We start from the raw sequence: 15,908 nt of genomic DNA on the forward strand, positions 1-15,908 counted from the left end.
ACGGTATGCATGAACTAAAACATGAATTAGAGAGAGAAAAAGATAAGAGTACAAGCATGCAAATTTTTCTATAGCATGCATGATTTTACATTTTACTTAATAAAAATAAAAAATTCTCCTTGTCTAATGATGGCAGAGGCAATTTCTGCATTTTGTGTGTCCTAGTTGCAAAGTTCGAGTGTCCATTCGTCCACTGCAATGATCTCTCGAAGCTTATTAATCCAAAAGTTAATGTGCACAATGCTCAATTTCAATGTGCCAAATGTAGCAACTTGGTCTACAACATTTAGGCCCACTAACGAATTTCCTAGCAGCATTCTTATGCATTCAAAGATTACCACACCGTTGAAGGGAATGTGAGCCTCAAATAAGTGGGAGGTCACTCTCTACTCTAGTACCCTTTAGCATGTGTCATATTACTTTTATTTTTGTGTGTGCCTAGGTTGTCATATAGGGAAAGGAATACTTAGTTAAGACTTGCCCTTTCAAACTGTCCCACATAGCCCCACATAGTGATCTAACATGCTAAAAATCTAATTTAGAAGAATGACTACTTGTTTAAGCTTGGCCTATTCCCTTCTTAGGCATATTCACTTCTTAGGGACTTAAGTACATGCTAATATGTAGAGTTTAGAAGCATGACTTTCGACTCTTGTCAATAGTGTTAGGATTTGAAGGGAACCTTATTCTTTCAAAAGACATGCACATAGAAGTAGTACCATTCCCTATGGACGAACATAATTTCGTTTTGCTCTTTAGATAGCAAAATATAACAAAAACTACAAATCAGCTGTTGTAATTAATTGGTGCGTATTGGATCTAAGCTGTATTCATTAATTAATTTTTTAAGGAGATTTCTTACACCTTAATTATTAAATCTATATTCGTAATTGGATCCGATGCACACGCTCGATTATGTTTGTTTATGCCATTTTGTAAGCAATCGTCTCCCCCTCCTCTCTCCTTGCGGCTCCTGTAACCTTTGCCCCTTGTGCTTGCTAGCCGATCTCTGTTTCCCTCTCTTGCAACTGCTAGCAGTCGCCCTCAAATGCAGGCAAGCCTCCTTGCCACCTCCCCCAATTCCCCAATATCGTTGCTTGCAAGGGGAAACACACACACACACACACACACACCTTGATTGGCAAAGAGACTCTCCATTGCTAATGGCACCACCAACGGCATCACAAAGCACGCTCTATCCAGCTCCTACTGCAAATCTCTCAAGTGCGATTGAACTGATAGAGCACCGCCTCGCCATGGCTTTATGGCCTTCCCTTTGTAGCATAGGCATGTTGAACCGCACTTGCAGGTCACAAAACGGATGCAGGGTCAAATAATTGATGCAGGGCAGCAAAATAAGTGATGCCTAAAAATCAGTGCCCTCTCTTGCATCACCTCCTGCCCCTGTTGCGACGCGTAGTGTTTTCCTTGCACTGAGCGATGCTCGTCTTTTTCTCCCTCTCCTCCATTTGGCACCCTACCTTCCCACATCAAAAAACATATTCCCTCTCTCTCCTCCACACGAGAAGTCCTAGCATTTTCTCCTCAAAGTGTTGAGAGCATCTTCGTTGATTCCTATGAAAAGAAATGAAAAAAAGATCGTAGGGACATACTTTTGGTGAAGAATATCAGAATATAAGAAGGCAGTGTTTTTAGTGGGGAATATATATTGGTAGAATTTCTTCTTGCAAGCTTTTGTGTGTAGGTCAAAACATTACCCATTAAACTTTTGGAAAATACATGAAGACTAGAAGAAAATCGCATTTTGAATACTTGTTTCAACATCGTAGCATGTGCAAGTTCTCTAAATTGGATGAGCATCTTTACATACCCCCTTGCATTGTAAGGTACCTTATTTTACTCCCCTCACATAAGGGAAATTTAAAACAAACCCTTCTAACTTTTTTTTTTTTTTTGCAAAACTCACAATTGTGAGTGGATAGAATTAAGAACATCAGAAATATACACCGACCTCGAGCTGAGACCAAGCCTTGAGGGTCAAAAGATTACAAGTTTTCTGCTTGACAGAAAAACCACTCCTAAGCTTTACTTATTACAAGATGTCATCATGATCTGTATTGTTCCATACGAGTCCTCTGAGGCCTATGTAATGCTATTGAGAGGAATTAAACAAGAGGGTTCTTTACGAGAGGAAAAATGAGAAAGTGACATTAGCATTTATTTATTTATTTTTCACAATAGACTATTACACTTTTTGGAAACAAATCTAACAATGACTTATTTAGATTGTAATATATTCCAAAAGCATAAAACACAATATTAAATGTCTCTTTTTTAAAGAGAGATAAACAAGTGTCAACAACAAGAAATATTAAAAACACAAAAAATTGCCATGTGGCACTAATATGCAAGTTTTATCCAATGGTTTACAATTGCACCAAAAATCGAATGCTTTACTAAGGATTCTTTATGTAGTCCAAAAAAAAGCGTTAAGTCCTATTGGAGAGTTGGACGAGCAATTATGTAAGCTTGGCCCTTCCATCGATGGAGCCTTAAGTAGATTTCCATGTTTTTTGTTTTCATATTTTTTTCACTTTTTGAAATGTTGATTATTAGTTGGGCTAATTTAGATTTTTGCATGTAGGCCTACGAGTCTACAAAACTTTTTTTTGTTCAACCAAAGAATTTAGTTGGAAGGGGAACATCCACTATTGTTGTCATGTGGTAATGATGAAGCACGGATAGTTTTTCTTCCACCTTTCAATCCACGTGAGCTTTTGTTAAAGAAGACACTTGACCAACTATGCTTGAAAATCGGCTCCTTGAAACCTTTGCTTGTTTTAGGACGCATTTTTGTTACCATAAGCTTAAAAATAAAGTATTCTTTGCATCACCAAGGTGGTGGGTTCACCCCCCACTCAGCGCCCTTGGGAATATCTGAAGGCAAATGACGATCACGGATACTCGACCTGATGCACGATGTTGGTGGAATAAAAAGTCAGCACTTAAAATTTAAAAAAAACATGTATTCTTAGGATTTGACCTCCAAGTGGTTAAACCTAAGCACCGCGAAGACAATATGTAGTGAAGTGTACATATGGCTTCCTACATAAACCCTACTGGGATGGAGGGCACTACCTTGCAGCTATAAAAGCAATGTATACATCAATGATTAGTGGTGTATTCCTCGATGACTTAATGAGATGTGTTGCTTAGCAGAATCATATGATTCTTTTATTTTTGAAATAATTGTAGCACTTAAGCGATATTTTTTTATGTTTTGATAGTGATCAACTTCAATTCCAATATCCTCTCTCATTGAGCCTCCCATGAATCAAGTATCTCTCTCTCTCTCTCTCTCTCTCTCTCTCTCTCTCTCTCTCTCTCTCTCTCGTAGATTGGGCATCCGAGTTCTCTTTCACCTATCAAGTCTTGAGGTAATTCTTTGAGGTCTCTTGCAATTGTTCCTATGATGTTAAAACACCTCTCTCTCTCTCTCTCTCTCTCTCTCTCTCTCTCTCATGTGTATGTGTGTGTGTGGAAAGGTTTTCATGAGCACTTACCTTGCTAAAAGCCAAGGACACTTGCTCCACTAGATCAATAAAGATTATAGTCATGATTATAAAGATCCCCATGATTGACATTCCTCATTTGATCATATAAGTAGTGAAACATAAAGGCAATTTAGAGAAAGCTACGCCAAAATAATATCAAATCGAAGCTATGTTAAGGTCTAGGCACTTGCTTATGGCCTAGGTCACATGGACATGCACTCATGCCTCCTACTTGGTCACCTTCTACTAGAGCTTCTCACTTGAAACATATAGCAAACCTGACTTCAACACATCAACTCTATGTCAAAGCAAGGTATTAACTAGGGCTAAACATTTTTCTCTCACCAAAAAAGCCTATTGCCACTCATGCGAAAGGCAGGTCCACAAGTAGCAGGCGACCTAGCCCTAAGAGGCAAACATACTTGAAGCTATCTAAAGAATCACTATCATGTTGCTTCTATTCACTTCACCTTCTTCCTTTTGGTAGCTGGGTTTGGTTCTACTAAGTCTTTAACAAAAGCTTGCTCCTCTCTTTTTTTTCCCATACTCACTCAATTTTTTTATTTTTATTTTTTTGTCTTCTTATCTTATGAAGTTGCCCTTTGCTTTAGCTTTTTGTGTGTGAGTAGAGTCTATAGATAATAGAAACACACTTTTGTCTATGACAGTCTCTTTGTGCTCCTTGGGATAAGATGGCTTTGAAGTGCTTTCAATAGTTGAGATCAAGGTTAGCGAGCTTGTTATTGTCACAACATGATTGCATTATTTTACAAAAACTCAATACAAAGAGACTTGCCACCTCATCTAAAACTCAATCAACAATGTTCATTTTTAGGTAGTTTGTGTGTCTAAGTGTATAGACTTGGGACCACAATTATTGGAAGGGATTGAAAATTTAAGAATACTAGAAACGTGGAATCTCTCTTGCATAGTGGGCTTTTTTGTCCAATTTTATCATGGCTAATTCGATTTTGAGACGTTGAATCCAATTGCGTCTCCAATGTCGAAGCTAATTTTAGAACCCACTTCCGTTTCCAAACAAAGTTTTACGATTACTTAGATTTCTCTTAGCTTTCATCTCTTCACACCATTCTAGCTCATTTGTTCTATATGATCAAGCTTATTAGCATTGCGAGACCAAGATAGAACAAATGGAAGACTCTCTCTCTCTCTCTCTCTCTCTCTCTCTCTCTCTCTCCACCAATAGAAGCACTGCAAGGGCTAGCAGCTCACAAAAAATAATGTATATGAAAGCTTCCAACTTTGGTATCAAAGAATCAATTGAAGCCTCTTGCATATTTTCATTTTTGTTGAAATTTGTCAAGTGATTTTGTCATGCATCACGTTTAGAAATGCAATAGACTATATATGTATATATGTAGGAAGAGAGCATTGATCTTGTTCCCTTGGAAGAGATGAAAGCCATATGAGAACAAAAGCCATGTTTCTTTGGATGCAACAACACACGGGTCACATACTAGTATCTTCTAAAGTTGCCCTTTGCTTTAGCTTTTTTATGTGAGTAAAGTCTAAAGATAATAGATACATATTATTGTCTATCTTAGATAGCTTTCAAGTGCTTTCAATTGTTGAGATCAAGGTTAGCAAACTTGTTATTTTCACAACATGATTGCATTATTTTACAAAACCTTAATACAAAGAGACTTGCCACCTCATCTAAAACTCAACCAACAGTGTGCATTTTAGGTAGTTTGGGTAGGTAGTATGTGTGTAGACTTTGGACCACAATCATTGGAAGGGACTCCAAATTCAATCATACTAGATTTGTGGAATCTCTCATGCACGTTAGGCTTTAGTTTCCAATTTTCTTCATGGCTACTAGTGTCACATATCTCGCTTTGTACTGTAAATTTCTTGTTGAAAATGAAAATTCCTAATTGTGATTTCACTCGATCTTAATTTTCAAGGTAAAAAATTGGGTGTTTAGGTTATAAATTTCAATAAGGATCGCAAATTTTGGCATAAATCTCGGTTGTCTCATTAGCTTGACCTTAAAAAATAAGGTCAAGAAAATGGTTTTTGTTCAGAAGTGATGGTTATGACTACCATTCTACTCAATCATGAGCATTCCAAAGAGTTTGGCCAACATCATAGCCCTGAAGACTTATTAGCTCTCTAATGATTTTATAGATTTCTAAATTGAATCACATTTAACGCACAACAAAGGCTTCGATACCTTGTAACCTCCACATAAGAGGGTGTAATTGTTATAAAAGGATGAAGGGACTTTGATTGGACACATTTTCACACCCACACATAAAGTCAGAGGTTTTGTCACAGTGGGGGGGGGGGGGGGGTCTTAAAGAATGCTAACTCCCAACTATACCTGTTTTGGGTGCGGGGAAAGGGGGCAGGGTAACTCTATAACAGTTTCCCCCTCTTGTGTGGCCCCCCTATTAGAACCCACAACTTTTGATTCAATTGTCCTGTTCCTAAACTTTGAATATGCGAGTTGTTATGATTCATTCTTTTTTTAAATGCATGGAGGGGACACGCACGCCACGCTTCCTTTGGAGTGTGCATTGGCGCTTGAAGCTTAGCATTGAGGACACGATTTAGGCCTTGCCAACGGAGTTGTCACCTTGTTGATGACTTTGACACTTAGCCATTGCCCCTCGATTGAGCTACCAATGGGGCACATGTTGGGCTATGGGTTATGTGGAAGCTTCCCCATAATACCCTCTTTTGGGAAAATATAAGCCAATAGATATTGTGACTAGAGTGCTCAATTGTCGAGAACGATACTTGTAACTGCATCTTTTGCCACGTGCTTTCTAAATGGACTTCCTAATATATTATTTGCATGTGATGGTGGCATGTAGCAAGATGTAATTTTGCAATGAATTCTTTAAAGGTTTTGTACCACCACCTTGGCTGGACTCTTGTACTCACATGCACCCTCCCCTTTACAGTGCTATATACTCACATGTTTGTTAGCGGGTCGCCGCGAGACGGACGTCTGCAACATAGCTTTTTGTTACTAACATAATGTCAATAAGCAAGGAAGCGACTCGGGATGGGGCACGGAGACTTAATGAGAGTGTCAATCTCAGCAAAGTGAACTTAGAGGACTATTCATACTACTACAAAAGCAAATCAACCACTTCCTAGTCAAAAAATTAGTTTACGTCCAATCTCACCCTCTAGATCATCACGCCTTTTCAGCATCCAAACGAATTCGTAACGCAACGAACTTAAGGAGAGATATTACAACACCTAAGGGCACATCCCTACCAATATCTGCAGCCATCTTGGAAGGTACATAAATCACGATCCATCACAAAAAAAATGTGCAGCAAACTGAAATAGAACTACACGAAAAGGTCCCCCTTAAGCATTGAAACACTTTTCCAAGGTCAAAACATCAAAAACAACCATTTAAGACCTCAAATCAATGCATTTAGCTCACAAATAGGACGTCAAAAACCACAAAAGAATTGAAAATGATTACACTTAGATTGTAGAGCAAGAGACAAGGAACACAATGTGCTGTTCAGAATCGAGTTTTGATTACCAGACAAGGAGAAAAGCCGATTACAGTTTGTCGCAGCAAGAGCTCTCACAGTTGACATCCAATTCTTTCCAAGATAATGATTGTGTGTTTTTTAGAACTAAGGGTTTTGACTTAAGAGCTAGGGGGACTTTTTCCATGGTGTGTAGGCTCAGAAAGGCTAAGAGGAAATGACATAATATATTAAAATAAAGAATCCTCATTAGCAGAATTACACCGCTTCTTTTGAAAAAATGAGTGAGTACAACAAAGTTCGGTGTATATCCGCCTTTTACGTGTCAATCCGCTATGTCCACCAAACATTCCCCCCTTCCTATTCATTGCACGTCCTCGTACAATCTGTCTTTGACTGTCTTCTAATAGTTAATCATTCTCTTTTCTAGTGTCCCAGTGAGGTGCCTAAACTTTTGTGTCCTTGCCTTGACCTCCACTTTTGTCGCCAGCTCTCTGAAGGGATTATTGATGAGAGTGCTCTGATATGCTTTGTGTTGAGCTGGTAAATCTTTGGTCATGGGATTAAATATGGAGGAGTCTACCTCAAAGAATCCTGTCATGAATGCCTCCTCAAAGGTTTGCATGTAGTGGGAGGGCAGGAACATAACTCTCGCATATAAACCCATGACGACATTTTTGCTTGGTATTTCTATTTCCATGTTCCAGCAGAGCCCTCTTGTGCCTTTGACAAAAACTTGATGCTTTGCGGCTTCTATCTCATTGAATGCCGTAATGCAGGTGATTAGCATCTTTGCAATCTTTGCCATCTTCACGAGCATCTGGCATGCAAGATCTGGTATCTCCTTCATCATGTTCATGACCCCCTTGAGCGTCTGAACCATACACTTTTCTGATGGGGGATTGTTATTGTTTGGCTTTGTTATGACTGGGTAATTCAACACTGCTGGTCTTTTGCTTTGCCATGAATAAAAGCTTTTCCAGGATCGCAGTCTGTTGATGGGACAGTAAGTTGGATCGATCCTGAGATTCTGCAGAGCATTTCTATAATATGTTTCATCTGTTGGGTGCTTCTCAAACCATTTCTTTTGCCAGAGGGGTTGATTGTCAATGATAGCTTGAATCTGTAGCGCAGTGAATCCCTGTAATCCCCTCTTTTGTTTGGCTCAAGGGTAGGTAGCATTTTTTGTTTCCACAATAGAGCCTCCTGCCTCATCAGTGGTAGGGCGATCATCTCATGCTCGAGGTTCTTTACCACTTCATCTGGAGTGATCATGAGGAGGGCTACTGACTCCAACACTTTGAGCTCATATTGCAGATACTCCTTGTGTGAAGGTTCTTTGACTTCTAAGATCCAATGCTGAATTTCTTTTTTTGCCGTATTCGAGATGGATGTCGTGGCTGGATCTTCAAATTCCTGTGTTCTTTTTATTGTGTTTGTACCTGGCATATCCGTTTCGTGAGCTTCAAAAGTGAAATGCGCAAGTCCTCCTGTTTGCTCAAATTCCACTAGGGCTGTTTGTTAGGGCTTTGCCTTTGTTGCCCTTAGAGCATCCAAATCTCCATGTGCCTCTGCAAGCTGCTTTCTTAAATTTTCAATCTCTTTGTCTTTAGCTTTTTGCAATGCTCTATGCCTTGCTGTCATAATTTGTCTGTCGTATTTCTCTTGAGCAAGGGCCTCCTTTAGATCCTGGACCTCTTTGTTCAGCGAAATCGATCTAGCTGTCATGCTTGAGGAGCTTGGCATCTCCTGCAAGGCTAGAAGTTGGGTCAGAGTCTCGCTGACCACCGCAGAGGACTCTTGCAGCTTCTCACTCTGTTCCCTCTCCCTGACTAGTTCTTCCTCTAGTCTTTGTTGCTCAACTTGCAGAGTATGTTGGCTTCATTGAACTGCTGGCTTCCTTGTAGTAATCAGCGGCGTTCTCTTGTTCCCTTTGTAACTCTGATTGGAGTTGCAGCTGGACTTTTTGCAACTCCTCTATTTTGTTTTGCAGCTGCAGTGTTTTTTTAGCTGCTTTCGTTGCCTCTTTCTTGATGTCCTCCAGCTCTAGTTTGTGCAAGTTGTAGATAGCTCTTTGGCATTGGAACTGGAGCTTGATCTGGTCTAAATATGCATCAATGTCAAACGACCTGATCATTTTGGCTCCCTCCTCTAATACAGCTTGTGAACGAGGTGATCTTGGTTTTTTTTAACTTATTTGGCCCTGATCCGAGGTACCAGCCACATCCGTCGTTCTTTCCTTTGTCTTCAGTACTTCAAGAGTAGCTAGAGTTGTAGTGGTTTCTGGTGGTGCTGTCTCTTTTTCTTGATCTGCCTTCTTTTGTGACAACACTTGATCCGTCATTTGTTCTGGAAGATCTAAAGCTTCTTCTCTTTTTTCTTGTTCCAGCCTCTGAAGGTAACTTTTTGTCTTTTGGTGATTCAAAATCATACTCTTGTTGGTCAAGTGTGTCCTGATCACCGTTCTCTTCTACATTTTCTACTTTTTCCTTTGCCTTGGTAGATTCGTCAAATGATTTGAGATCATCGACGCGTGCAAGCTTTGCTTCTTCTCTTGCTCTTTGCTCCATCTTGCGCTTAAGCTCATTCTGAATTCGATGCCGCATTTCGTTGGCAATTGTTGGACAGATACGTCGCGACGGACGTCAGCACAACGAGAACTCACCTAACATGTAATGTCAGCTAAGGACGAAGCTCGACCCGCAGGCGCGTGGAAGCAAGCATAAGGTGTCAACCTACACTCGACCGACTCCTAACTAATTCCTACAGAGGTCTCTACCAATTGTCTAAGTCACAGCCTTCAAGAGTGCATAAGAGGAAACTTCCTACAACGCTTTCTAGAGCCGAACACCCATCAAACAATCTCGAAACACCATAGAACTTGAAGGAGACCCTACTAATACCAATAGGTCGCTCTCCCTAAGGTCTATGAACCAAAATCCCAACCCAAAACACCTGGTGCAGAAACACGTAGGATGTCTGGCTGAAATCTGCAGGTCTTCGTTTCCGAAATCTAAAGTGCCTAATGTGTAGTTCTACTCAATGTGAACGCGTGGATATGTTGCAATGCAAAATCGGACAACGTATGCTCACCCAAACACCCGATGAAGCTCGTAGAAGGAGCTCGCAAAACCGGACCGTACGCGCGCAATGTAGTTATCGGCACGTAGCTCTCGTCGAGGGCAACACGCTGCACTTCTCCGCACTCGATTCCAACCACCGGAGCACACGTAGCGTCAAGATGAAGCTAACACTCTCTCTCGTACACAGTACGCTCACTCACAGACTTCAAAACTTGTTTTTAAAATGACAAAAGGGTTTTTTTTTCATTAAGGTCAAAAAGTGGTATATATACCTTACAATTTCTCAAACCCTAAAGTTCCAAAATCAACCATCTACTCAATCTACTTATCAAAACTGGGATACAATCTGGAAACTTCTGTAAGTCCCAATATTTACAAAGTGAAAAATCAGGTTTTCCTCAATGAATGAATAATTACAAAAAGTAATAATCCTCCGAGTAGTTAGTGCCGTGGGGTGTGTCCAGCTTCTAACACTCCCCCCCTCCTTGCTCATGTCATCCCCGACATGGCCACTGATCTGCTTCTTCATCGTATCGTTTCTCGCATCTTTAGCAGAGATTCGTATCTAGCATGCAGGTTCATCATTGTCGGGCCAAAAATGTCAGTGTTTATGGTGAAGAAGCCTGTGTAGAACGCTTCTTCAAAAGCCTGGAGGTGATAGGATGGTAGAAACATTATCCTTTGATACAACGCATGTATCACCTCCTTGGAAGGCTGACCAGACAGATCATAAGCGCATCTGTATGTATCTTGGAAGAAAAAGATGTTGTCGGTCACCTGGCCTGGCTTGAAAATCTCGAACATTGCTAAGATGGTTCTGCATATTTTCCTCATCATAATGCATGTAAGGTCAGGTGAGCCAGTGAACAACTTTATGGCGCCCATTAGGGTTTTCACCATGTATTGGACACTTATTCTCTCACCTGCCTTCAAGCCCGACAGCTTAGGGTAGTTCAGCCAAGTGGGTTGGCTCCTTTGCAATATTTCCTACGCTTTCCACGTCCTAATCCTTGGTAGAGGACAAAAGCTGAGGTTGTCTCTGATATTTTTTGGTGCCTCTACCAAGTGGATTAGGTATTGTGGGTACTTTGTAAGCCAGGCCTTCCTCCACTTTGACTGAGAATCCACAATGAGCTTGACCCCTTCTGGTTTTGAGGTATCTGCATTGTAAAGGGGTACGGTTGGCTCTTCTATGATCCGTTTGTTTATGGTAGCTGCCTCATATTTCAACAATGGATATGGGAGAGAGGGTGGAAGCCACTTGCGCCTAAGGTTGCTGGCGTCGATCTTCTGAATAGTCATAGACTTGAAGACCCTATGCTCCCATTCCAAGGCTTCCTTTGTGGTTTCTCTGAGCTCCACCTCTATTGCTTTACGCAATTCTTCTTCCTCTTCTTGTGTTAGATCTTGTGGCTCTTGAGAGGATCCTTCTAGGATTTCCTCTTGCATAGTCGTGTCCACAGGATCTGCCACATTTTCTAGGTCAATGCCCTCATTGGCTGCTGGCCCTGTGCTCTCTGGCTCCCCCCCTGCTGTCCTTTCAACTCCTCAATTTGCCTGAGGAGTTTTTGCTTTTCCGTTTCAACTTCCTCGCCCATATTCACGAGGAGGTCATTAAGTTCGGCGTTTATTCTTTCCGCCTCCTCGAGCTTTCTCTTCATGCTTTCCACTTCCTCTTGCAGGGCTTTTTGGCCTTCTTCCATTCTTGTTTGCATGACTATATATCCTTCTGCCATCATCAATCTCTGCTTTTTCTCTAGAGTCAGCTCTTTCTGAAGTTCTTGCATTTGCTCTTCATAGAGTTGACTCTCAGTCGTTATTTGAGTCGAGCTAGTAGCTCTGACTCTAGCAGGTGATGCTCGCAGCCTCTGGATGGTCTGATCTTTGACTTTGAGTTGGTCCTTGAGCTCAAGGACCTCATCCTGGCTTGCTTCTTGATCTATCTCTGCTCTTTCCTTGGCGTTTCTCATGGCTTCTACTTCTTTAGATTCTTCTGCCAGTTGTAGTGTCAAGTTATCTCTTTCCTTCTCGGCATCTAGCAGTGATTTGCTGAGCTGGTGACACTCTTCTTCAACTGCTTGCATTCTTTTTGCGGCTGCCTGATTTGCTTCTTCCATTGCCTGGCAGTTTTGTAGTGCCCTTGCTAGGCTGGCGTGTAGCTCAGCTTCCCTCTCCTTTTGCCTTTGGCTTTGTCCTTGCAGAGCGTCTACTTCCATTTGAATCTTTTCTTTAGTGGCCTTGAGAGCTGTCATCTCTTTCTCTGAAGCCATGGATTGCGCTCTCAATCCTGTTAGCTTTGTCATCACCACGTCCCAGTCATTGGAGGGCGGGTGCAGGTCCACTGTATCTGTAGCAATTTCCTTCAATTCTACTAGCCTGATGCCTTGTATCTGTTCTTTAGGCCCTGTCCTCGCCAAGTCGAATGCGACTGTGGCGGCTTCTTCCTTCCTATATCCTGCAGCTAGCAGGTCCAAATATGCATAATAAGAATCATCTAATTCTTTTTGCTCACTTCGAGGCTTAGCCTCTTCTTTTGGCTCTGGCTCTTGTCTATGCTCCTGCTCTCCTCCTTGCCATTCTTCTGCTTTGTCTTCAGCCTCCTTATCTTCTGGTGGAGGGCTGCTAGGAGGTGGTGAGGGCGGTGGTGATGGCTGTGGGTTGGGCTTAGGGCTGGCTGGTAGAGATGCAGGTTTGCCCTTTAAATCCCTGTCTGCTTTAGTTTTTCTTTCTCTTTCTTGGCTCTCTTGCTCATCTAGCAGGTTCTGCCTTATTTGCTATACTTCCTCCTTTGTGAAAGGGACATGTGGAATGTTCTCTGATGCAGCATCAAGAATCTCAAAATTCTTGATATAGTCTTCAAATCAGTCCCTTTGCACTCTTCTGGACGATCCTGACATAGACTCTAGAGAAGGCTTCCAGAGTTCACTTAAATCACCCTTGAGGGCTCTCTCTGCTCGGAAGCTCTCCATCAGCCTCTCTAGTCTTGCCGCTTTTTGTGACCTTGTTTCTTTGGCCGGCACTTGAGAAAATTCCTTCTTCCCTTTCTTTAGCTCGGGCTGCTCCTCTTGAACTGGCTCAAGCCATCTTTTCAATCTTGTTGCCACCCTTGGTGCTCTTTGCGGCTCATCTTCCTTGTCTTCTTTTAGCCTCAGCCAATCATTGTGAGACGGGGGGTCAGGCCACCTTCCTTTTGCGTGTAGTGCCCCATAAATCACCTTGGTGATTAGTTCTCCTGGCACTATATAGGTTGGCTTCTTGTTACCTATCTTTACCAGGTTGTCATGTATATATGCCGCATAGTTGATTATCTTTGGGGTGCCTTTCGTCATTGCCCACGTGGATGTCGTGGCAATTGCACCTGGCGGCATCCTGTACTTCTGAGGCCTCTTCGCGCACATGTGGAAGTACTGGTTGTATAACTGGCTCATGATTGCCACTCTTGGGTTGGCAATGTCTTCAAAGGTGTAATTCCCCTTTTTCTCATGGTACACCTTGACCTCATCCCTTCTTTTAGTTACACTATCCCCCTCGTTGGAGAGGTCTAGTGCATCTGCTACAACCCGCTCAGTGATTATTATCTCTGTTCCTGCCTGCCTTGTAGATCTGTTACTTTGGCCACTCCATCCTCTTTGATGGTTGTCACAAACTCCTAGACTCTTTTGATGTCCATCCCTGCCGGTATTGCTACAAAGTAGTTGTGGAGATCAATCTTCTCCAAGTATCCGGCCATCTTGCTTCGCACGAACTCATTGAGTTCTCTCGGCAGCATTGGTAGCTCGATAACATTGCCTTTAGTGTCTTTGAACACTCCTTGGTAGATCTTTAGGTCGTTGGACTCTAACAGATCCTCTTGTATCCATGTGCTGGTGGGCTTTAGTGTTCCTTCTGGAATGACGAAGGGTTCCACTTATTCCAGATAATCCTTGATGGTCATTCTTTTCTTCTTTGCCTGACTTCGCGGCTGCCATAGATCCTGTTGCACTCAGTAGTCCGAAGTTAGTGGTTTTTCCATATTAGCTACGAAACTGAGTTTTAACTATCCAAATGACTTGAAATTTGAAAATAAAGCTTAAAAGGAACTTGTGAAGCTGTACATGTGCTCACAGTGCAAATCTGGCAAAAAAAATTCATCTAGACATCCTACGCATAGGATGCCTTTTTCATCAAAATTGGTTCATATTTGACATGCTGGTAGTGTAAGGCTCATGGAACATGGCTATATGCTTGGATTTGAATTTGGATATCAAAAAGTGGATTTTTGGGCTGATTCAGGCTTTAGGTCACAATTTGGGTAGAAAGTTCATCATAGGTAGCAATTGATGTCCAAATGGGTTGAAAATTGGTATATGGGCTTATTGCACCATGGTATTGGCTCCCATGATGTCACTCTTTGCACAAAAGGCTAAATTTAAGCTGGAGACATCCTATGCGTAGGATGTCTTTTTCATCAAAATGACATGAAACTTGTCCTGTGGGTAGTCCTTGGCCTATGGAACATGGCATGTTCTTGGATTTAGATTTGGACAAGATTTGATGCTTGTAAGGGCCTGTGTGGTGCTTTTGGGCTCAAAAAGTGTATCTTGATAGTGTTGGGGGTCAAAAATGATTAGAATGGCTTCAAACTTGATATATGAGCTCCTGATGATGATGTGATTGGATCTGGAATGATCAAACATCCCCTGCATGTCAAAAAAGTCAAATAGACATCCTACGCGTAGGATGTCTTTTTCATCATTTTTTTTCTTCTGACCACACAGATTGGTTGTTGATGTATTGGTGAATGTGTTGTGTAAGTTTCATTGGATTTGGACAAGATTTGGTAGGTCTATGGCCCATTATTGCCTCTATGCTCTAACTTTGCGTTTTTTCATGCATAAGAGGTCAATTTTGGTCCAAATGTGATGAGACTTGGTGGATAGCTTGTAAATGTCATTCAAAAAATTTGCATGATAAAAAATGTTGGAGTTTGTACCCAGAAGTGCCCTTGAGACATCCTACTCCTGGTGATTTTTTCATGGATGGTGCTCACATTGCTTGCCCTTGGCCCCCCTAAGTCCCTTTTGAGCCTAATTTCAACAAAAAAGTCAAATGGATAGAGAATAACTCCCTGTGTGGACTTCAGAGCCTCCAAGCCATTTTCTGACTTTTGGAGTGCTTTTGGCGATGAAATTTCTTGATGTTGGTCTCCATAGCTTCCCGATCCCTTGGGGATCCTTGCCGTATGGTTTTTGTCGACTTTGGCTTCACCGGAGCTTCATTTGGCAATTTGTCGCTCTAGAAGCACCCGTGGTTGCTTTTACATACCTTCGATGATTTGTGGTGGTCTACCACCATAGGACTTGGTTGTTGATGGTCTAGGAAGGCCAGTCGTGAAGTTTGGTGGCAAACGGACTTGCGGTTTGGCCGCAAGAGCAATTTGACGCTTTGTGTGTCTGATGCCGTTTTTGAAGTTTAGTGCCGCTTCGGGTCACTTTTTGGTCATGCGGGTCATATAGACTTGTCGAGCATGTCGAGATGCTCCTACCCATGAATTTTGGTAGCATTTGGTCGTCGTTTCGCCGATTTCCCATTTGGTGGCCTCTTGCAGGTTTCCGGGAATTAGGATTTTTTCCGATGGTTTCCTACTGCCTTTGGACATCCAGGACTGGTCTCCTAGGCTAGGGTAAGCTGCCGATGAAGTCTTGTTGCTTTCGGGTTAGCCGTTAGGCCGCCGTCTCTACTTGTAGGTCTCTATCGCCCGCTTTGTGTGACCCCTACGCTAGTTTTCGCGACATAATGACAAACATGCGCGAAAAGCTCAAGGTGGTGAACCTACCTCTCATGTT

The sequence above is a fragment of the Adiantum capillus-veneris genome, chromosome 28, assembly GCF_014529385.1.
Source record: "Adiantum capillus-veneris isolate H3 chromosome 28, ASM1452938v2, whole genome shotgun sequence".
Taxonomy (NCBI): domain Eukaryota; kingdom Viridiplantae; phylum Streptophyta; class Polypodiopsida; order Polypodiales; family Pteridaceae; genus Adiantum; species Adiantum capillus-veneris.